Raw genomic sequence first — 24,678 nt, 5'->3', positions numbered from 1 at the left:
AGTGGATGGGAAATAGATTCTTACAACTCAGAAATGTCTGAAATGTGACACACCGAAGAGGTGAGTCTGTTCTTTTGGCCGAGCAAAAGAGGGTGCTATTGGGCCGCGTGGCATGTCACTAGGCAAAGGAGAGCCTGGGCTCAAGGTCAGGAATAGAGCAGTAGACTTTCTTTCAAAAAGGCAAGTGTGGAGCCAACTGGTTAATTGTGAAGAGCGGTGATCTGGAACAGCACAAAATGCAAGTAGAGCCATTAAATGAAGTTCACCCAAAAGTAATTACTTAGAGGAATAGAAGCAAAACCTTGGGTTTTGGCTAAATGGCTTAGTGACTTCACTTACGTTAGTTAGAGGTGTCTAAGAGTCACCTTTGTATCGCCATTATGAAAAGCATTGCCGTTGCTGTTATTGCAAAATGTCTTTATGGGTGGAGCAATAAGCTTAAACGAATCTTTAATATTGGGAAGAGATCCTAAGCCCTCCAGTTGTGTTTTCTCTGGATGGAGGGGCAAGAGTTCTTTTTGTTGCCTGAATGATCTTGTCCTTCCCCCAGTTCATCCGAGTTTACCACATAGTCTATGGTAAGATCAAGAGTTCACGAAGGTAGAACGTGTCCTCCATCTGTAATCATAGGGTTTTAATGTCCCAAATCACTCAAGGCATGTGGATAATTTTGTCCATATCACTGCTCTGACATCACAAATAAGCCACTCTCTTCTGCCTAGTGGGTATACTCACGGTACCAATTGTTGAATAATTTGAATATAAACCCTGCTATATTAACAAAAGAAAGGTAAGTGCATGATGTAAGAGAATAAAACAAGGCCATTGATTTTTCTAGACACACTCAAATTTGTACTTTCAAAGTGACAAACTTAAAATAGCCCACTTGGATGAGTATTCTTCAGAACATTTGAAAAACAATATTAAAAATTTTCCCCTTGGGTATTTCTGGAAGGAAAATATTCATGTGGATTTATAAATTATGACCTGATTGTTAAGAAATTATTCATGGCATCTAAAGGCATGCTTGTGTGTCAGACCTCATATTAGTTCATTGCCAGACATGTTATTAAGCAATGCAAATACCTTTCTTTTGAGCTGTGCCCCCCTTCAACCTACCCCATAGAGATAGAAAATAGGTCACACAATGTGACAATGCTAAGTTACACCTAAGTATAAGCAGTAAAACAAAACAAAATAAAAACACCAGAAGAGCTGAAAGCATGTAATTTTATATCTTTGTGCCAGGGGCAGACATATTTGTGGCTGATGAAAAAAATGTAAGAAGCTACACTAATTCACTCCATAAGGTCAGGTCTCTGCTGTGTCAGACAGAATTGTGCCAGGGGATCCACACTCATCTCACTATCTGGGGACGCAAGCATGGGCCCCTTTTAGGTTAAGAGAGAGACAAAGAGATAGATATTCAAGCTCTGGTAATGAGTCTCTCTCACTTTCTGCCCTTAGTATTTATCTTTGTGGGAAATGTTATGGCAAGTGCTTGTGCAGAGACCAGAATGTATTAAATGACAGGATCTATTCAAGTGATGAGTCCAGATCTGTGTAAAACTGTGTAGTCACACAGTGCTGACAGTTATAAAAAACATTTTTCCACACCCTATCCCAGTGTGGGACCCAGGGTATTTTTTACCTGCTTTTTATAGATGAAGAAACTATGACTCAGGCAGGTTGAGGGATTCTGCCCATGTGGAGCTGAGGATACCCCGGGTCTCTCCGCTCTCAGTAGTTCTATACTGCTCTACAGTAGTGACCAAAGACGTTGAGGCTGGAGAGGCCCGACCTCAGGCCCATTGGGCAACATGGCTGGCTCTATACTGGGCCTGTGGCCACCATGGCAACCAGCTGGGCCATCGTAAGGGAAAATCCCACCTAAGCATATGAGCCTGTTACCTACCCTGGTGCAGAAACAGGACTTGGGGCCTCTTGGTAAACTCTCCGGTTACTAGTTCAGTGCCTGCACATACAAGGCACCCTGCAGATGTTTGAATGAAGATCCTGAGTGTTGCCAGGGCATAATAGAGCGCTGGCCCAGCTACTCAGCTCACCCACTGGTGGAGGCAAGAATTACAGTCTTCAGATGGTAACACTCATGGGTAGACCTACTTTTTGTCAACCCACGAGGCTTCACTTCCTGTACAGAGGGCCTGGAAGGCTCGTTTTCCTGTTTAGCCAGGGGCGAGTAATGTTGACTTGTTTCACCACTGCCCAAGTCCTGCCAGCCATGTGGAAAATGAAGGACATTCATTGAGTACGTTTTCATTCATTCCGAAATTTGGCTTTGTCTAGTCAGTCCCAAGGGTCTTGTTGTAAATATGAGATGAGAGCGTGGGGCCTTGCCAGGAAGTGGCTTGATTTTATGGGAGAGTTGCGTGGGGGGCCGTGGGAGCGTCAGCAACATCTGCTTCTGCCAACCTATCTCAGCAAGAAGCATCTCCTTCATGGAAGAGCTCAGAGCACCGGGAGAACTCTCCCTCCTCCATCACCCCGACTTCTCCTTTTACCTTGCATGGCACTTCGTCCTAGATCACTAACCGCCAGGCAGACTTGATGAAACATGCCTGTGTCATTCACCCAGCTTCCCCCTGTGTGCGGAGGCCAATTCCAAGTCACTGAGAGTGTTTGAGGGTCTTTCTCCAGCTTCGGGGTGGCACCCTCCCCACATTTATGCAGCGTAGAAAATGCTCTTTAAGTTATTTCAGTTATTGAGGCATTATACTTGTGTCTTCAAATTGTGACATTCCTAGCAATTACTACTGGCATACAGTTATTGACTTTCGTCTTCCCTCATAGGTTACTCTTTTCCTGCTTTAAAAAAAAAAAAAAAAATCCGGGCAACAGAACTCCTGTGTAGATAGGATGGGCATGAAAGACACATGGAAGGACTGTTAGAAAATGGACAAGCAGATTTGGAAAAGATGTGCTTTTTTTTTATTATTTAATTGATTTTTTACAGAGAGGAAGGGAGAAGGGTAGAGAATCAGAAACATTGATGAGAGAGAAACATCCATCAACTGCCTCCTGCACGCCCCCTACTGGGGATGTGCCCGCAACCAAGGTACATGCCCTTGACCGGAATCGAACCTGGGACCCTTCAGTCCACAGGCCGACGCTCTATCCACTGAGCCAGACCAGTCAGGGCAAGATGTGCTTTTTAAACAAATTTCCCACTGTGCTCATCTTAATTTCTGGGTCAGTGGTTTTTCTTTAGGGAGCCTCAATGTTTAATTAATAGAAATGCATGAGCCTCAGCCACAGCCCTTGGTGCCTGTATGATCCACCGTGGAGATACCTCCTGAACATGAGTGTCATTTGAATGCTACAAAGCACATAGCCACCGAGACAAAACAGGACACCAAGTGCATCATAGCAGCCAGGCCTTCCGACTCGACTCGGGCAGAGTGCGACGTGTCTTCCGCGAGTGTTCCCGGGTCACAGCCACTGTGACTGCGGCCCCAGCAGCTGTTGCTTCCTATATTTATAATCGCGCCAGAAGCCTGGGAGCCTGGGCGACATCCCGCATCTCTCTTTCTCTAGGAAGCTCTCCCAACGCTCAGGAGCCAAGAGCCAAGAGTTATTTCTTGAGAGAATCAAGAACAAACTGCAGCTGAATGGTGTGTGCACCCTGGTCTTGGTGGGGTTGTGTGGGGAGACGCATGGGGCAGAGCGCACTGTGCCAGGCGCAGGCAAGGGCTGCCAGAGGGGCTGGGCTGGGCTTTGTAGATCTCACAGGAAAATACACAGGGGCCCCAGTCCCCATGAGGAGTGTGGGGATGGCCCTCAATTTCCAGCAGTGAGAATGGAGAGGGTCAGGGCTGGACTCCTTGGGGCAAAACCATTGATACCTCTTATAATCCGGTGCCATGAGACGCTGGCACCTTGGCGGAGGCTGTTTATAACAAGCGCCTTGTTTTGAATTTGGAAGAGTCTGTGCAGCTCTTTGTTTTCAGAGTAGCTTTGAGGTGTTGCCCACACCTAGCAGAATTCCTCAGAGGCTCTGAAAAAAAAAGAAGCCCTGTTTTGTGTTCAGGGTTTGTGCCTTTGGTTTACTGAACCACGGTACCTAGCCCACATCTTCTCTTACTCCCCCTTTTGAGCCCCTGACCCCCTGGGTCATCTACCTACAGCATCTTCTTCCCCACCTCTCTGCTCAGTGCCTGCCCTCCCCTCCCCTCTCTGCTCAGTGCCTGCCCTCCCCTCCCCTCTCTGCTCAGTGCCTGCCCTCCCCTCCCCTCTCTGCTCAGTGCCTGCCCTCCCCTCCCCTCTCTGCTCAGTGCCTGCCCTCCCCTCCTCTCTCTGCTCAGTGCCTGCCCCCCCCCCCCTCTCTGCTCAGTGTCAACCTGGTTTCTTCTGGTTTTTGAGATCATTTCTCCTCCTGTCCACGCTGTCACTCTGAATGCACACCTCTCTCTGGCCCTGCTTGCTCTCTTCTAACCCCTTAGACTTGATCCTCACGAAGGCAGCACAGTTACCCTTCAATTCTACTCTGCCGCCTCTCCAGGCAACTGTTTCACACAGGCAAGAACAGAAGGGTCCTGGGTTCGATACCCCAGTCAAGGGTATGTACTTCAGTTGCAGGCTCAATCCCCAGCCCTTGTTGGGGCACTTGCAGGAGGCAACCAATCAATGTGTCTCTCTCATATTGATGATTCTCTCTCTCTCTGTCTCCCCATCCCTTCCACTCTCTAAAAATCAGCGGAGGTAAGGGTTAACCAAAAAAAAAAGAAGAGAGGATGCGTGGCTCTTCACTGCTGTGCTCACCTGACACCGCTGCCTGGGTGGGTAGCAAAGCATCTCGGCCAAAGATATACCATGGAAGCAACTAAGGCTGAGTGTAACCTTAGGCCCAGGAGTGACTGAAGTCAGGATACCGCAGCTGGGCTCTCTGGGGTGGTTGAGCCACTGGAAGGTAGAGGCTCCCAATGGCATTTCTCCTTCCGAGCCCCCACCTCATGCTGCCAGTCTCCTGGGAAGCTGCAGGTGGAGGTGGGATGGGTGTGTGTGGTGACAGCAGGCTGATTTTGTATTCCCTTTGGCAGAATGAGGTAAATATTCATGCGTAAAAGGACGGGGACTTTTCCCTGGGAATCAGAGGCCAAAGTGACCAAGGACCCAGGGTCAGGGAGGCTGAGAAGCCAAAGTAGAGAAGAAATACCAAGAGGGGCCGAGGATCGGCTGACAAAGAGGCCACCTTGCCAGGCAATGGGGGACAGTAAGATGCAGGAGAGGGTGTGCTGTGAGCTGGGTGCTCCGGGAAGCTGCCTCCCAGATGGAGATCTGAGTGTGGTGAGTTGATCAGGGGTGCCGCTGGGATCAACAACTGGGGAAGGAAGCCGAGTGGGGCAGCGGGAGGAGGTGGCCTGTGACACAGTTTTTTGGAAGCCTCAGCCACCCCCTCAGCACTCAGAAGCTGGGGTAACACTTCAGAGTTGTCCTGAATTGGGGCGAGTGGCCTGGATCTTGATTCTGACTCAAGAAGGGGGTGTGCAGCTCTTTTTAGCGAAGGCAATTCCCAAAAAGGGCTGCCAGCTGAGAACTCTCCCTGAACGGGAGCATAGCAAGTGATGCATGGTAGTGTCCACTAAACTACCAACTGAGGAATCACAGCCGGGACACTCAGCAAAAGGAAGTCTCTAGAAGGTCTGTGGAGAAGTAACAAAGAGCTACAAGCATGGAACGAGAAAGGGCCCACGGTCACCCTCCTCATTCTCACCGTCCCTTCTTTTCCTTGGTGATTGTGGCAGTAGCGCTGTGGTTGGGATGAGAGCGGCCCTACCGGGATTTCAGCCCACTCGGGGCCAATGGAAAGGGTCCCAATCTTCTGGCAACTTTCAGGAAAAAGAACAGACCAGACCACAGGTTCCTGACATCGGCTCGGCCCCAGTATGGAATCTTTCCAAGTGTCAGCACAAATAGGTGACGAGGAGATTGGCCACTTTCCAATTGTTTTGAGGTTCTTTTCAGGATAAAGATGCATCTAAATAGACCCATATGCCAGCCTGCGTGCACACAGAAAATAGTCATGCCTGGCTTCATCCCTATGACTGAGAGCTTCTCTCCAAGGCAAAGCTCCCCACCTCAAGGCTAGGGACAGACTGATAACGGATTGCACTTTCATAACGACCCATTGAGATCACCTAAGTTTCCATTGTGAGTGTGAGTGTGTGTATCGCTGGAAAGCAATGTTTGCTCCTGGATAGCTGGGGACCATTTGAGAATGTTCTCGCGCCTGGCTTCTCCAAGGTTCTTCCACCTGTTTTGCACCCGTCCTCTCACCCCTCACTGTAACTTATTAGTCTTCTGTTCATATCATTTGCTACTGAGTTTCAAATGTAGGAAGATCCTTTCTGATGAGATGTGTCTCCCTTCTTCAGTCTCCCAGCCTTGTCAAGTCTCATTTCTAAAGAGCACAGGTTATTTTGACATTATAAACATTTTGAATGATTTCATTGGCTCTCGGTTTTGTTTCTGAATTAGGATTCAGTGAGTTTATTTCAAAGTGAATGCCATCTGCAGGTTTCATGGTCTTAGAGACAAACGGCCTCATTCATATCCGTTCTCTTCCTTGTCTCCCGTTGATTCATCGAGTTGCCCATCCTCAACAAATTCCTGGACTGTAATAAAAAAGAAAACATTCTAGGGCGATCTTTCCTCACCAAGGACATGAAACTTGTTTTGCGTGACTTTGATCAGATAATGGGAACAAAGAGGTGGCCCGCCTTTGGGACATGAGCACAGTGCAGGGTGGAAAGTGTCTGTGTTCACTGCATGAGACAGGAGCGTGGAGCATGGAACCTGGGCTGAAGGGTCAGGTCATTGGGTTTCAGTCCTGGATCTCTCACTAACTGATGGGAAATGCACATAGTTCAAGGATAATCCAGGCTGGAATAAATCAAGGTCAAGCCTTTGAAGATGATTAAAATTTTAAGTGAGGTTTTTATTTAAAACTAGAGGCCCAGTGCATGATTGAATCATGCACGTTTGGGGGGGGGGGGGGGGGTGCTGGGTGCCTGTCCGCTGGTGCACCAGGCCTTTCAGAAGCCTCCGGCGGGGCAGAGGCTTCTGAAAGGCATGGTGCACCAGTGGACAGTCACCCAGCTCCCACGCTTTTGCTTTTGATCGCTGGTGCACCAGTTCTTTCAGAAGCCTCCAGCGCGGCGGAGGCTTCTGAAAGGCCTGGTGCCTGAGCAGACAGGCACCCAGCTCCCCCGCTTTTGATGGTCCACTGTGGGACGTGAGCTCACTGCCCCAGAGGCCCCTTCTGTGCCGCAGCACAGCCATGGCGCAGACGCTGAGCTCGAGCCGCCGCTGGCCATGCGAGCTCAGTGTCCCGCAGGCCCAATCAGCCACCCCGCCCACCCTGAGTCCCGCGCCCCCGCGCCTCCTGGCCAATTGCGGGCATAGCGAAAGTACGGTCAATTTGCATATTTGTCTATTATTAGGTAGTATTTTAAAAAAATAAAGCTGCAGTTCAGCTGGTATGGCTCAGTGGTTGAGCATTGACCTATGAACCAAGAGTTCATGGTTTGATTCCTGAACAGGGCACATTGCCGGGTTGTGGGCTCGATCCCACAACCCGGGGTGTCCAGGGTGTGCAGGAGGTGTGCAGGAGGCAGCCCATCAATGACTCTCTCATCATTGATGTTTCTATCTCCCTCTTCTCTCTTCCTCTCTGAAATCAATAAAAAAAATATTTTTTAAATGAAGCTATGAAAATAAAATGATATCTTCTCCAACAGAACATAAATTAAAATTGCAACTATATGTTCGTTCTTAGAATGAACACAAGTAAATATCACATGGAGGTTTTGGCATAATTTTTAAACTAAAATGATTTGTGTCATGATACAACACCCTTCACTCAATGGATGATTTTATAGCAGAATTTTTTGGCAACCATATTAGAAAGCTTCATTCATTTTCCCGAAGATCTCTCAAAATTCCTTGACATTTAAATCATTGTGTTTTTTTTTAAACCCACATCCTGTTACCATCCTTGATTTTTCTTCTCCAAATGCTGTTTTACCTAGTTTGTTCGTGGTTTTTCATGTATTTTTAGCAATACTTCCATATTTTCATCAACTTCATAGACTCCTGCATCTTTTGAATTGCAAAGATACTTTGTAAGCAGCTTGCTTTTTTATTTTCCTTGCACTGTGTTCTTTTATTTTTTTAATTGGAAATAGTTTTAGATTTACAGGAAAATTGCCAAACTAGTACAGAGTTCCTGCATAACCTTTACCCAGATTTCCCTAATGTTAGCAACTGACACAACTAGGGTGGTTGTGTCAGTTGCTAACATGGTCAAAACCAGGAAATCGACATTGGCACATGATTTTTTAACTATAAACCTAATCAAATTGCACCAGTTTTTGGGAGTCATGGGCTTCGGTGCAGATATGGCCAAGGCCAAGAACCACACCACGCACAACCAGTCCTGAAAATGGCATAGAAACGGCATTCAGAAACCAATCACAAAAATATGAATCTCTTAAGGTGATGGACCCCGAGTTCCTGAGGAATATGCACTTTGCCAAGAAGCACAATAAGAAGAGCTTGGAGAAGGTGCAGGCCAACAATGCCTGGGCCATCAGCTCACGCGTTGAGGCTATCAAGGCCCTTGTAAAGCCCCAAAAGGTCAAGCCCAAGATCCCAAAGGGCAACAGCCAACTTGCCTACATTGCTCACTTCAAGCTTGAGAAACATGCTCATGCAGCATAGCCAAGGGTTTCAGGCTCTGCTGGCCGAAGTCCAAGGCCAACACTCAAACCAAGCCCCAGGCTATGGCTACAGCTCCTGCTCAGGCTCTGGCTCTAGCTCAGGCCCCCAAAGGTGCTCAGGCCCCCCCATGAAAACTCCACAGTACAAGCCTCTGCCGATGGAAGGACGGAAGGACCGCTGGGCCGCTGTGGGCATGGAGGTGTCCTCCTCTGCTATTTGTTCAAATAAACCTGAGGCAGGGGAAAAGGAATTTGCACCAGTTTTTTCCACTAATATCCTTTTTCTGCTTCAGGATCCAATCCAGGATCCTCTGCGTACGACATTTGGTTGTTACAACTCCTCAATCTCTCCCAGTCTGTGAGGGTTCCTCAGTCTCTCCTTGCCTTCCATGAAAAGGTGCTGGACAGTTATTTGTATCCTGTCTCTCAAGTCGAGGTGTTCCTGATATTTTCTCATGATTAGATTGAGGTTTAGATTTTGGGTAAGATCTCAGAAGTGATGTACCCTTCTGTGCATCCTACCTGGATGCATACGATGTTGACATGTCCTATTACTGGTGATGCTAATTCTGCTCGCTTTGTTAAGATGGTGTCTGCTGGGTTTCTCCGCTGTCAAGCCACTGCTTCTCCCTTTGATATTAATAAATACCTTGAGAGAGAGATTTTCAGAGTATGAAAACATTCTACTTTTCCTCAACTTCTCATTCTCTAATTTTAGCATTCATAGAAGGATCTTGTGTAAAACAATTATTACTGTGATATTTGACAAATAGTGATTTTCCGCTTCCCTTATTCCTTCTACATTTATTATTTCAAAGTAAGATTTTGAAGATCTAATACAAAAAAATGTAATATAGGGGGATTGGGGATAATGGGGGAATAAGGACACATATGTAATACCATAATCAATAAAGAAATTTAAAAATGTAATATATCTCATTATTAACTTTTATATTGATTATATGTTGAAATGTCTATTTTAAGGTATATTGGATTAAACAAAATATATTATTAAAATTAGCTTTCCTTGTTTCTTTTTGCTTTTTATAGTGTGGCTACTAGAAAACTCAAATGACATATGTGATCACATTGGTGACTCATATTACATTTCTACAGGACACCACTGCTCTATAGACTCAGACAATGAAGTCTTGTGCCTATCTCATAGGGTGATTGTGAGAATTAAATGAGAATGCTATATAAAGTGTTTGGCATAGTGCCTAGCAATAAAAAATGGCCATTATTACTGAGTTATAGAAGGACAGTCACTTGTTTTCTCAGGGGAGCTGAAGTGTTTTCTTTAAGAACGTCAGTCAATCGAGATTTCCCTAGGAGGAGGACAGCCTGCTGGAGACTGAGCTGCTCCTCAGACCTGGAAGACTCGTGTTTTAGTTGAAAGCCAGCAAAGGAAGCCAAAGCTCGCTTATGGAAAACCCAGCAGGATACTGATTTCCAATAGGAGTTTGAAAAAGACAAAAGGAGAGGGAAGAACACACACTACTCCAGCCTCTGAGAAGTACAAAGATGTGCTTGCCTTATGGGACAGCCTAAATAAAGGCTTTTGTGAGTGATGGATGGGGACCTGGACTAGGCCTTCAGTTATCAGTGATGGATGGTCTGCAGAAAAGGCATCTCATCATCTGGATCAGTCCTACAGGTAAGGCACCTGGCGCTCCCCTTATTCTTGGGGCATAACTGATGAATTTGCCAGGCAGAATCTGTGTGCCAGTATGTGCTTTCCCAAATATTAGCATTCCAGGTAGAGTCTCCTCCTGATGACAGTTAAGACACAGCCAAGTCCCCTTGACCTAATGATTGTCAGTGCTAGCAAAGCTTCCCTAGGATCTGTTGTTTCACCCTGGAAGTTATTTGGGCAACAGACAAACAAACAAACAAAAAAGATTAAAAATTATGGAATGATCAACACTCCAGAGGTGTCTATCTAAAGATACATGCATATAATTACTGAAATAGCCCTACCCAGTTTGGCTCAGTGGATAGAGCATCGGCCTGCGAACTGAAAGGTCCCAGGTTTGATTCCGGTCAAGGGCACATGCCCAGGTTGTGGGCTCGATCCCCAATGGGGGACTTGCAGGAGGCAACGGATCCATGATTCTCTCTCATCATGGATGTTTCTATCTCTCTTCCCCTCTTCCTTCCTCTCTGAAATCAATAAAAATATATTTAAAAAACAAACAAACAAACAAACAAACAAAAAAAACCCCTGGCATTTCATTATGTCCTGTCCTTCACCCCCCACTTTCTCTAATCCATCACCAAATTCTATCTTTGCATATTAAACCCATTTACTTCTCTCCAAGTCCACTTTCACTAGCCTTATCTAAACTACCATCTTTAAAAAAAATTACTGAAATAAATTTACTCCTCCCTCATATAGGTAGTCTTTATCACATATGAGACGTTGTTCAAAGTGCTTTCCTTGTAATAACTTGTTTGATTTCATGTGAAGCCAATGAAGTAGATACTATCATTATCCCTTTGTTACAGGTAAGAAAACAGAGGCACAGCAAGGTTAAGTTACTTTCCCAAAATCACAGCTAGTTAGTGGCAGAACTGGGATTCCAACCCAGGTAGTCTGGCTCCAGAGTCTATACTCTCAACTAGGACTCATGCTGCCTTGTTATGGGAGGTGCCTCCTACCTAAACAAAAGGAGATAAATCAGTAATAGTTTTGTATTTTAGGATTTTAAAATTCACGGCCCATAGTTTTGCTTACCTTAATGAATAATTGCTCCGCCCCCTTTTTTTTAACCAATGGACAGAAATCCACTTCTCAGAAGAGGAAATTAAGAGAATATAATGAAGGGTTAATCTGTGATTTGTTCAAAGACCCATGTGGTCGTTTTTAAGGACAATTGCTTCAAAAAGAGGATAGAGAATCTTCTACCCGGGCTGCCCCATGGCTCTAAAGAGTGAATTACTTAGCTGGGTGGATATGGCTCTCTCCAGTGCTTTGGCTCTCTGTGTTTGTGTGCTATCATTTGCTAAAGATATGACAGTGTGCTCTTTGCTTGGGTTTGCAGCTAGGAGACCTATGTGTGTTTTCTCACCTCCCCCAGGAATGCAGCCAGAAAAAGCCATGGCATTCAGAAGCCATCTGGGAATGCTTCCCAGACCTGCTCCAGAAGGGGGCACAGAGCCAGCTGCACATCCACCAGCTTCAGAATTCACCTGGCTCAGCCTTCCTGCAGGGAGCTCTGTCACCAAGAATGATTGATCTGGGATCCTCGCAGTCCAGATTCTGGCAGGTAGTCCTCTGGGAGGGAAGTAGCCGAGATAGATCTCTGAATTCGATGTGTCAGGTTCAGCGCTGAGGTGCAGCTTTGCCTCTGCCTCTGCCTCTGCCACCTCCAGGCTCTGGAAGGGTGGATACATCCCTTCCTTTGAGTGCTTCCAGACCCGGCTGTCTGCCCGAGAAATGGGGATAACAGCACGTAAGCCGTATCAACCAAGCTTGCAGGCTTACTTAGAGGTAGCTGACAGACCTAGAGAAGCACGTAAGAACACTTGACGTGTTTTCATTCTATTTATTTAGGTCAGGGGTGGGGAACATCCAGCCCGAAGGCTGTATAAGGCCCGTGAAATCATTGGGTCTGGCCCTGCAAGGCGTTAGGGGTGAGTTAATTAAATGTTTGACCAAATGCAGCAGGCTAATTTTTAAGTTGATAATTTTGTATGGTCCGTGAATGATGTTCTGAATATCCAAATGGCCCTTGGCAGCAAAAAGGTTCCCCACCCCTGATTTAGGCGATGGACTTGAATGAGTCAGGATCCTATCAGAAAATAGACTGCACACAGAGACAGGAATAATTGAGGAGATTTTAATTGACGAAGGTGTGGACAAGTTAAGGGATAATGAAGCATGCCAAGGCTAGCAGCAGCAGGAGCTGTAACTACCCTAGGCCAGAAGAAGCAAGAGGAAGGAGTACCTACAGAGAGGGCCTGGTGAGAGTGGCAGGTTAGAGAAGTCCCCTAATAGGAGCTGCCTATGACCTTGGGTAGAGAAACAGAGTCGCTGTCAACCGCAGCACAGAAGAGGAACGGGGGGCAGGGGGTTCCTTTTTCTTGCTGCCCAGCCTTCAGTCTCTGGTTGGTAGTGCCCATTGGTCAAACCCAACAGAAGGCAGAAGGCACAGAGCTCACAGGAGGGCAGCCTCCTGAGGCATGGAGCAAGGGGAGAGTGATAGGATATAGATCTGGAGGGCAGCAAGGACTGTGCAGCTGAGGATATACACACCGGTGTGATTTTTGGCTTCTAGGATTGGATAAAATGGTGTTTTAGAGGCCTTGCACTATAAAAAGTCAGATATGCTTGTTATAGGCAACTAAACAGAAGAAATCAATAAAAACGATTCATGCTATGTGTTACAAGAATAAAATGCCTTTTAAGGTACCTTCTTTTTCATTGAATCAAGAAGTCTAGAAGCGTTTCAAAGTAAAAAGAGCATAATACCAAAATACAAATGTTATCTAACTTTTGCCAGTACCAGGCAAGGAACTAAATGCTATGTGTATATTACCTCTCCGTATCATCAGCACAATCTTATTCATCCATTTATTTAAAAAATATTTTCTGAGTTCCTATGTTGTGCCAGGCACTGTGTCAAGACCTGAAGAAAACATTTCTGAACCAGATAGTCAGAGATTTTCTATCATAACGCTGGCCGTCTATCTAAAAAAGCAAGCATTACACAATGATTTCACAAAGAACTAAGAGCAGTTGCGATAAACTCTTTAAAAGAAAAGTACACCTAACCTCATCCGGGAGGAAGGAGAGGCTTCCTGGGGGAGGGAGGCCTAGCAGAGTCCTGAAGAATAAGTAGGGATTGGAGGAGGGGCAAATCGAGGGAGAAAAAGGGCCTCCAAGGCAGAGAAAACTAAATTTCCCAAATTCTGAGGCAGGAAAGGGTGCATTGGCAGAACCAAGAGGTAGAAAGCACTGCTGGGCATGGTGAACAACGGGGAGAACGGGACAAGGTGAGGGTGAGCGGTAGACAGGGGCCGATCACACAGACCCAAGCAGCCAGGCTAGGGACACTGCATTTAAAAAAATATATATTTTATTGATTCTTTTACAGACAGGAAAGGAGAGGGACAGAGAGCTAGAAACGTCAATGAGAGAGAAACATCCATCAGCTGCCTCCTGCACACCTCCCACTGGGGATGTGCCCGCAACCGAGGTACATGCCACTGACCGGAATCGAACCTGGGACCTTTCAGTCCACAGGCCGATGCTCTATCCACTGAGCCAAACCAGTTAGGGCAGGATACTGCATTTTATCCCAAGCATGATGCTCATGCTTTGAAGGCTTCCAGGCATGGGGATGTGAGATGTTAAGAAGATGACCAGGTGTACTAGGGGGGCATGAGCCTGAGACTAGAGCACCAGGCAGGGTGCCTTTAGGAGGTTCTTGCAGTAGTGGAGATCAAAAACGGGATTGGAAAACTGTCGCTGTAAAGTACCAGGAAGCACATATTTTCTGCTTTGTGGACCATAAGGTCTCTGTGGCAACTACTCAACGCTGCCCTTGTAGGGCAAGCAGCCATAGATGATCTGTAAATGAAAGAGCGTGGCTGTGTTCCAATAAGCTTGTTTACCAACCCCTAGTGTGGACAAAAGATAAAGGTAGCTTGGACCAGAGCAGAGCCTACAGGTACTTGAGAAAGTGTTGATAGGCCCTGGCCTGGTAGCTCAGTTGGTTAGAGCATCATCTCAATACATCAAGGTTAATGGGTTCAATCTCAGATCAGGACACATACAAGAAGCAACCAAGGAATACATAACTAAGTGAAACAACAACTCAATGTTTCTTTCTCTCTCTCTCAAAAAAAAAGTATACTTTTTGGAGATGAGTGAGGGACATTTAGAGCTCTATTTACTGGGGTGGTTAACAATAGAGAAGTGTGAGGGAAAAGAGCATAAATTCAATTTGTACTTAACATAGATTGAGGTATCTGTGGAATATTCAAGAAGGAAGAAGAAGGTGTGTGCTGATTTAGGAATGATCTATTAATCTGGAGGTAGGAAGTTAAAGGAGCTCCCATGTCATAACATTTAAATTTTATCTGAGAATTAGAAAGTAAGGTCATCTTCAGATGGCAAGACAAAGATAAGACTAGAAAAGTCAAAAATTGGAACATAGTGGAGAACGTTTGAAATACTTACCGTATAAGTAGGAGAGTGAGTTGACTAGAGAGATAGAAGTGGATACCGTTTAGAGCCTGTGGAGCTGGGCAATCAGGAATTCACCATCTACCCAGCCATGCTTTTTTGTGTTTTTTTGTTTGTTTGTTTGTTTGTTCGTTTCTGTCAGTGCTTCAACTGAAAGGTATTGGCCAGTTTCACCCTGGCTTGGAGTTTTCTGAGTAGATACAATCAAAGCACAAGACAGTTTAGGTAAGAAAGTGATGACAACGATGGGCCATTCAATAAAAGCGTGCGGGCCATCACACCATACCTGACCTTGAGTTGTCAGTTAATGTTTGTTGTGACCAAATAGACTCCACTAGAGTGAGCGGCAGGCGAAGCTGTGTCTTCACTGGAGGGTGACAGTCTGGAGGAAGGAGAGTTTAGAGAAGAGCCTGAGGGAATGGGGATGCTGCTTGATGATGGAGTGGGCAGTGTGGGAGGCAGTGTGGAGAGGAAACTGTGTTGGAATGGAGGCAGAATATTCTGGGTCTGAGAGCAGCGCAAATGTCAAATAACCCAAAGGGGCTTCCAGTGGGGATGCACCCATGAAAAAGTAAAGAAGTCAGTATTATTTACACCCTCTCCCATGTCTCCTAGAGGCTTCTGAGGCCTGAAGTTTACCAGTTGAGGTGTAGAAAGTGGAAAGTGGATGTAGGCGTGACAGACCTGCCTCCACTAATTGTCTGCAAAGTGTTGACAGTTGTGCATAGCAGCAAGTGTTGGTCATCCATGAGGTGGGGCTCGGAGCAGGGAGTGCAGCATTGCATCATGGGACGTGCTGTCTGGGCCCAGCTTGCCCCAGGTCACCCCTGTGGTCACTGGCAGAGCCTACACGGGTCTGCAACCGTTGTGCTATTAATCACGATTGCTACACTTCCCCCTGCTGAATCAGCGTCCAAAACTTTCAGGTGCATTCTAGATGTTCTGTCAGGGAACCTGGGCCAGGGCCAGGATGAGGCCAGAGAGGCCCCGAGGGCACAGCATTAAGGAGGTCCTCCCTCTCAGGGTCAGGCACAGCCCAGAGTGAGCCCACCCCCCTGAGAGTGAGTGTGCAGCCTTTACATTTTGAACCTTAGGCACCTCTCCCAACTCACCCTGGTTCTGACCTAGCAACAAACTCTAATATGAAATGAGATCTCTGGGATCACTCATTATGATTTTAGAAAAATGTTTGCCATTAGAAACTCCAAATGGGGCGGGGGGGGGGGGGGGCGGGGGGAATCAGTTTTGGAATCAATTGTGAGTCCTTGTTAGAAAACTATATGTAAGCACAGAGAAACCAACTTTGAGAAACTCTGCGATACGATGTTCTGCACGGCTACACTTTCTATGAACTTTTTTGATCTCTAAAAACACTTTGCAGCAGATACAATATTGATAAGCCCCATGACATTCTGACTGATGATGCGCATCGCAAAAGACTTTAATAAGAAAAACATCATTCTTTTAGGAGCATTTGGAATTTATCATAAGGAATTAATTTATAAGTCTGCTGCCTTCACTGGAGAATATTTCTTCCACTCTGGCTGAGACAGATATGTGTGCGCCCTTCAATGACAAGAGAACGTGGATGCCCTTCGTCTGTGAAGTCAGTCTGTCTATCCCAGAGCCCGTAGTCCTGAGACATAGCATCTTGATTGTGAACACTGGGCATTATATTTTATGCACTAGATAGAATTAGCATGTCCAAGATGCTGGGCAGAAAGAGAGGCCCCCTGAACCTAGGGCGTCTTTCTCCGCTGCTTTCCAAGGACGCCGTGCCTCCCCGCCAGGAGCACTTCCAGGCAGGTCTCAGAACCGAGCCAGGCAAAGTGATTCCTCAGGAGTCCCCTTTGGGCCCTAGAATTGTAAGATCTTGTCCTCTTGTGTCGACCTTCATTCTTTTGTTTCTTCTCTCTTTGTTTCCAGGTGGTCTGAATGCCTAAGTTACAAAAGCAAATTATTTAAAAACAACTTTGGTTGTTTGCTTTGTAGGTAAGTACATGGTAAAGCAGAAAAGATGATTCACTTCTCTCCGGATTCATGATAAAATTTAAGAAATAGAAAAAAATGGGCATTTAAATATTTTTAAGGGTGTTCTATCAACCAGAAGGACCCCATGACTTAAATAAAGGCCAACCAAGAAAGAGCCTGATCCCTGGATTTGTTTGTTTTTCAAGAGGCAGCCCTCTGAGGAACCCAGTCCGATGGGCAATTAGACAGAAGGAGGTCACTATTAGCATTTGCCAAAAACAAACAAAAATAAGATGTTTTTACATATTTTCCAATAGATAATGTCTGTGTTTTTACCGCATCTGGCTTTTTCACCCTATTATTCCTACAAAGGTTCTACGTTCTGGGGACTTCGTTGGCTGGTTCATCTCTCCTGAAGGGAGCAGAGACACAAAATGCATGTATGATGTTTGGCCCACAAATTCATACATCATGCAAATACATCCCTAATGATGAACTGATTGACTGCTTATCAACCCCCCTTGGTGAATCTTGCTGTACATTGAGGTGAAATGTAAATCATCTTATTCATGTACATTATATGATGAACTGAAATCACCATTTATTTTTAAAAATATTTTTTAATTGATTTCAGAGAGGAAGGGAGAGAGAGAGAGAGAGAGAGAGAGACATAGAAATATCAATGATGAGAGAGAATCATTGATCGGCTGCCTCCTGCACACACCCCCACTGGGGGTTGAGCCCACAACCTGGGTATGTGCCCTGGCTGGGAATTGAACCGTGACATCCTGGTTCATAGGTCAAAGCTCAACCACTGAGCCACGCCAGCAGGGCTGAAATAGCCATTTAAATTGCTATTGCTCTCACCCTATTTCCTTTGAAGAGGTATTTAAATATTTTCAAAATATTTTCATACCTATGATCTCACTGGGGACTCAAGATCCTAATGAGACCTTTAGAAGCAGGAGTTATTATCCCCGTTTTAGAGAAGATTGCCTGAGGTTGCTCTGCACCTTATTGTGTTGTAGGGATGGGCCAAAGAACACAGGGCTGGCTCGCGGTTACTTTTGTAGGCTGGGTATCATTACCTGACTTTTATTTCCATGTCCATTTTAGCTGTTCTAGTAAAGACGAGTGCTAAGATTAGCAAGAGACAATGAGAAGTGAGGCTGTACAATTAGAAAAAGAATGTAGAAGAGAGACTAGCAATATGTTTATTTTCATAATTGCTTTTTTCAAGGTTATTAAAATAAAGATATCTGGAAGTAGAAGTATCTGATGATGGAGTAAAAAATAGCATATGATTGACTTAGAACGATGCCTTTTTGTAAGTAAGTAGAGCAGAACACAACAAGGAGAATAATCAGCAGGGGAGATAGAAGTTAGGAATGGGAATGTGTTGTGCACAAAATGAGGAGTTAGGGAGCATGTTACCTAAAGAGTCTACAAATTTAGAAACACGGTGATTTGACTGAATTGCAACAGGGTGGGGACAGGGAATTGGGGAGGACACAAGCTTCCCAACCTCTGGGGATTGTGCCAGTGCTATAGAAGGTCAAAGTCCCAAGGGGAACCCCATGTCCCGTCTCTTGTGTAAATTCAAAATAAAGACACCGGCCAACTATAAAACAAAACCTGTGTGTATGTGGAACTAAAATAGCTTCTCTTTAGATATGCTGATTGCAAAGCAGTGGTTATGTTAATCAAAGCTGAACTGCTCTTCATCTCTTTCTTTTAGTCACCTCGTTGGTTTCTTTTGTTTGTTTTTTAATACATTTTTATTTATTTCAGAGAGGAAGAGAGATGGAGATAGAAACATAAATGATGAGAGAGAATCATTGATTGGCTGCTTCTTGCTCGCCCCCCACTGGGGATCGAGCCCACAACCCAGGCATGTGCCCTGACCAGGAATGGAACCGTGACCTCCTGTTTCATAGGTTGACGCTCAACCACTCACACTGGCCTGGCTCCCTCTCATTTTTAAATGTCACTCTATTTTGGTGTTTCTACATGTGTAGGCCATCCAAGTCACAATCACTGGGGCACTGGTGAAAAATGCAGAATCGGAGCTGGGAGAAAGATTCAGTGTGTGATAATGAGGGTGGGGGGTTGAGGCACCAGGGAATCTGAATTTTTTAAAATCTCCTGGGGATCCTTAAACACATTCGGGATTAGGATCTACTGAATTAATGTTTTACTGTCACTGTTCCTTATGTGTTTCTTTTAAGCCCTTCCTTGACCAAAGGATGGCTCATTCCAATATGAGTTCATGAATGGAAGTTTTAGTGGCCAGGAATTTGTAGGAGAAAGAAAGGAGGACCCAGCTGGCATGGCTCAGTGGTTGAGCGACGACCTCTGAACCAGGAGGTCACGGTGCAATTCCCTGTCAGAGCACATGCTTAGGTTGTGAGCTCAATCCCCAAAGTGGGGCATGCAGCTAATCACTGATTCTCTTTCAACATTGATGTTTCCATCTCTCTCTTCCTCTCTGAAATCAATAAAAGTATATATATATATATATATATATATATATATATATATATATGTACTATCTAATAAAGAGGGAACATGCTAATTGACTATTACACCCTCACAAAGATGGCGGCACCCACAGCCAATAAGGAGGAAATATGCTAATTACTGCCACACCCTCAAAGATGGCAGCGCCCACAGCCACAAGATGGCAGCTCCCAGTCCCCTCAGCCCCACCGGAGCAGCAGGCGCGGCTGCCTCTGGAGTCCCCTAGTCCCCTCAACCCCCCAGCCACCCAGAGCCGCCTGAGGCTCAGGTAACCAGGGCCAGCTGAGGCTTGCGCTGCCGGCAGTGGCAGCAGCAGAGGTGTGATGGGGGCGTCGCCTTCCCCTGATTGCTGGGTCGCCTCCTGCCCCTGAGGGCTCCCAGACTGTGAGGGGGGAAGGCCAGGTTGAGGGACTCCCCCCTCCAATGCATGAATTTTCATGCACTGGGCCTCTAGTATATATATGTATACATATATATATATATATATATACACACACACACACACACATATACATATACATATATATATGTATATGTGTGTGTGTGTGTGTGTGTGTGTGTATTTATTTATTTAAAAGGAGGGTAATTAGCTGCGTAAGGATTCTTCTTCATAGAGAGAAAGCTCACAGGTAAACCAAATGCCACTGCAGTCCCTGAGAATTGACCTGGACTCACTTAGTGTGCTTCATTCTTTTACTTATCATCGTGTCCCCCAGGAAAATATGGTTTCTTGGTTCATTATTTTCATCTTCTCTTGTCCCTAACTAAGCCTTAGACTTCCTGTATCCAATGTCCTTTTTCATATCATGTATTTACTAGAGGTCCAGTGCACAAATTCATGCGGGGGGGGGGTGTCCCTTGGGATGGCCTGTGGAGATTGGGCCCCAGCTCGCGCCCCCAGCCTCGCAGCCCCACAGCCCCACCTGCCACCCTACCTTGACCTGGTGCCACCTGCTCACCTGCTCCTCCATCCCGCCGCAGTCCTGCTTTCATCGGGGCCCATTAGGGCCGGCAGCGCCTCCACTGACACCCATTGCCAGCACCGCATCACTGACATCCTCCATGTTCCATGCTGCCCCCTGGTGGTCAGCACACGTCATAGCGAGCAATCGAACTCCTGGTCTCCTGGTCAAACTCCCAGTTGAACCACCACCCAAGGGGGAAATTTTCATATTAGGCTTTTATTATATAGGATGAGCAATAAATTAATATGACAACTTGAAAGGAAGTACTTATCTGTGGCTAAATATTTAACAAGGGGGCAGAAAGAACTGACATTTTGAACTTTAAACATTGGGAAATAAATGCCCTCAGTGGTGAGCTTTTCAAATTGGCAAGACTGCAAGGGCAAAACAAAATTTTCATGCATTTGATTGACCCCTTTCGAGGTGAGCTATTATTAGCAGGCCAGAACCTGAACCTGCCAAAAACTCTCTGCAAAATATTGGATGAAAAGTGATTGAAATTAGAAGTACTTTAAGCTGGTTAGCAGAGCCATGTCCAAAGGAGACAGAAGATAGAATATGACATGTGCATCTATTTTATATATGTATATCATATACATCTGTGTATTTAACAATTCATTTTAATTCAGCAAATATTTATTGAGAGGCTATTGGGCTAGATACTATGTCACACTAGGTTTTGGAGACACAATATTGTTACCGGGGAGATGATGAGAAGAGATGAGGAGACCTCGGTTTTTGTATTCTTGAGGGTAAGATTTCAGTCAAGAGACAAAGTGTAGAAAAGCAAGCAAGAATTTATTGACTACAGCAGAAACATACTTAGGGCAGTGAAACAAGGAAGAGCATGGATGAAGCAACAGGAGGTCCTAGGCTGGGCTGCCCTGGCTCACTGGAAAATCAGAGGAAAGAGGGAAAAGGAGGCCTTGGAGACAGGTTCAGGGGGTTAGCCTGGGACGAGCTGCTGCTGTCCATTGCTCCCCTGGTTGCAAGTCTCATGGAGTCCCTAACAGGTTAGTTGGTTAGGAGATAGGTGCGGGGGAAGGGGGGAAGATTTGGGGGAGGGGAAAGGGAATGGCACAGGTGTGCTTTATTCTCTTAATTTGTCTGTCCTTGGGTGTGGTTGGTAAATGGCACTTAATTGGATTTCTGTTATCTGTCTCCCAGAGTAGGGTGAGTTAAACTATTTACCTGGTGATTAGGAAGGAGAAGTGCAAACCATTTACTCTTAAGTGTCCTTGGTTTAGGGATTTACTAGGTAGACACAAACTGTTGTTTAACTATGTCTCACCTTCCCCATTTCACTTGTCCTGGAATTTTCCTAGCTTCTTACTATTCTACAACAACATCTAGGTTCTCTTACCTCCAGGAACTCACAAGCTGACGTGTGTGAGAGGGAACGCTGTTGTCAGCGGAGAAATGGCACCAGGAGTTACTGGCCATTGGATCTTGGTCCAGCAACCTGGGTACTTGAGTTCAGCAAAGAAGGAATTCAGAGCCAAGGAACTCAGATTGAAGGAGAAAGTTTATTTACAAAGTCACAGAGATAGAAAGAAGTGAGTCAGCTGGGTTGCGTGGGCCCAGGAAACAAATTACAGAGGCAAAAGAAGGGCCCTTGGAACTTAGGAGAAAGAGAGAGAGGTAAAGGTAATGTGCCTGGGGAAGGAGAGGGGGAAAGACCCAGGTGTGCTCCAGAGAGAGAGAACCAGTGCTAGTTCTTATCCTGAGGTGCTGTTTGTTGTTTTGTTTTGTTTTTTTACTTTTCAAAGACCATGGTTTTAGGGGAGGTCCCAAGGGAGGATTTCAACAGAATATTCACCAGCTTTCCAGGTGTATCCTTTCAGGGTCTTGTTCTCCACTGCGTGGTTGGTGCCAGGGCAGGGGTCATTAGTCATCGCAGCTGGTCCTGATGTCAGTCATGGAGTCACCTCACCTGGCCTTACTGCTTTTCTGGGCCTGGAGCTGAAACACAACCGAGGCCTAGATGTTACCTCTAGTTTGACCAAAATTCTGTGGTCAACAGAACGGAGGCTTTGTTCCTAAGATTATTTGATGCGGGTCAGAACCTCATTGTCCTGAGGGTTTAATGCTTAAGGGAGTCGTTGTGCAAGGGAGTCCTATGAAGCTATTGTCCAGCCCCCTTGTTCCTCCTCTAAGGGGGTCTACCGAATGACGAGCGATGTACCAGGGGAGGAAAGGTCCCAGGAGGGTCAGAACCACATGACCAGCGATATGCTAGGGGAGCAAAGGTTACCCTGGGGGCGAGGTCCTATGTTCCTACTCCACTCATGTCTAACTGCCTCCTATATCACTCTGATTCCTACAGCCTATAACAAGGGCTATATTAGCAACTTGTAGAAAGTGCTACCATTGCAGTGATTAATGGGAAAGAAGAAACCTGCTGTTGGTGTCAGTGATCAGAAAAGCCTTCCCCGAAGCGGTAACATTTAACTCTGGAATTTCAGCAGACACAGGGGGGTGAGAATGCCCTGGCAGAGGGAACAGAAGTTCTAGGTTAGGGGCACATGGCTGGAATGAAGGGGTTGGGAATGGATTGGGTGAGAAGTAGCAATGCTTTACGGTTTGAGCGAAGGAGGTAGGTGCTGGTTACAGAAGCTCAGGAGATATGCCCTTCATGGCCTGTGTGACCGGGAGACCGTGGTGGAAAATGGAGCTGGGACTTGAACTAGCAGAAACCACTGCTTGATTCTGGGAGGATCTTCTTTTGTGGCGTCCCAATGCTGCCTTTCCAGAGAATAGGTGCCACTTCATTGAATACCTTCTACATGCTGTGCTGAGTAGCTGTGTTACCGCCCATCCTTGCAACAATCTTGCATGGTCAGTATTTTCTCCATTTACAGAGAGGAAGAGAAGCCCTGGATGCCCGAGACTGCACAGCGTGTAACACATGAAGCCTGGTTTGGTGCAGACACTGATCTCAGTGGCCTGGAAATTATAAAAGCTGAAGAACAGCTGAATTCAAGTTTTCTCCCGCCCCAACCTCTGCCAAAAATACCATCTCGAAATGCCTTGGGACCCCCCTGGCCTCTGATGCTGCGGCCCGGCTCTGCAGAGTCTGTGCAGGTGATTTATGCTTTTCTCTCTTCCCAGAGACCAGAGCTTATTGCCTTGCTGGGCAAAGCGGCCGCAGATCCCTGCCCCACCCCATCCCCCCCCCCCCCCCCCCAAAGCAAAGATTTCCAATTACTGCTCTGCAGAAAATGTCAAAAGCATTATTCAACTATTCATTATCCCAGGTTTTGTAATTTTTCATATGTTTTTTACTCTTATCTGCTAGCACTTGAAAAAGACCAGCTTTTTCCTCTTAAAGAGCTTAATTTGCAGAGCTGTGCAGTCTCCCTATTATGTTCTTATCATCCTCTCCCTGTGGTAGGCAGAATGACAAGGATGACAAAAAAAGAACCAACAATATTTGAAGGTCTTCCTGAAAACCCATGGGCATGAAGGATCCGAAAAGCCCGAGGGTGACCTGGAACAAGGCCAAGGGCTAATGGCGTGCGCATCACAGTCCACTCAGCACAAGGACAACACCACCTCCCAGGGCCACGAAACTGGCTTCTGAGGATTTCCCTCAGGGGCTTAACTGTGTGTGTGGTGGTGGTGGTGGTGGTGGTGGTGGGGGGGGTGTTTAAGTAGCTCTGAGGTGTCAAGAGATCCCCCCCCCCCCAAATTCTCATACCAGGGTCAAATATACTTTGGCATCCCAAGGACCCGAGCCCAAGGGTGGCTTGGGGTGAGTGGCTCGTCGTACCCCGTCTTCTTTGGCCTCCGCCCCATTCATTTACAAAGCAACGGGCATTTTTCTCGCTGCTGTGGCAAGGCAACTCCAAATCCCCGAGCTCGCTCTCCTCCACCTAGATGGCGCCCAAAGCCCCGCCATTTGGAAATTCTGAGCTGCCACCTCCCTGGATCCGTTCCTTCCGAGACACTCGGGTTTACGAAGCCCGCGCACCAGGACTCCGGGTTTATCCCGGGAACGCGCTGCCTGCGGGGCGCCAGGCTCGGGGAATCCCCGCCCACCTTGTCATTCCAGCCGGGGAATCCCCGCCCCCCGCCTCTGTCACTCCAGGAAGGGAGTTCCCGCCCCTCGAGTCCACCAGTGGGAGGGAATCCCCGCCCATCCTAGGGGCTCCGTGCATCCCCAGCGCCGCGCCGCCGGGAGAGCCGAGCCGGGAGCGGGCTCCCACCGCCGAGCGTGCGGCCCCGGGCGGAGAGGCGCGGTGCGCGGCGGCTGCGGGGACCCGCTGGGCCGCGGGCGTCCGGATTGCGC

At 46.5% G+C, this 24,678-nt stretch overlaps 1 pseudogene across 1 annotated transcript; it reads left to right on the top strand.

Annotated features, from left to right (window-relative positions):
* Positions 1–8,417: 8,417 nt before the first annotated feature.
* On the top strand, positions 8,418–8,870 carry LOC307115018 (large ribosomal subunit protein eL29-like; annotated as a pseudogene). The gene has a single exon. The product of its transcript is annotated as a large ribosomal subunit protein eL29-like (transcript).
* Positions 8,871–24,678: the final 15,808 nt, after the last annotated feature.

The sequence above is a fragment of the Cnephaeus nilssonii genome, assembly GCF_951640355.1.
Source record: "Cnephaeus nilssonii genome assembly, chromosome: 2".
Classification (NCBI taxonomy): domain Eukaryota; kingdom Metazoa; phylum Chordata; class Mammalia; order Chiroptera; family Vespertilionidae; genus Cnephaeus; species Cnephaeus nilssonii.
The sequence above is the reverse complement of the archived record's forward strand: the minus strand, read 5'-3'. Positions and strand labels throughout refer to the sequence as shown.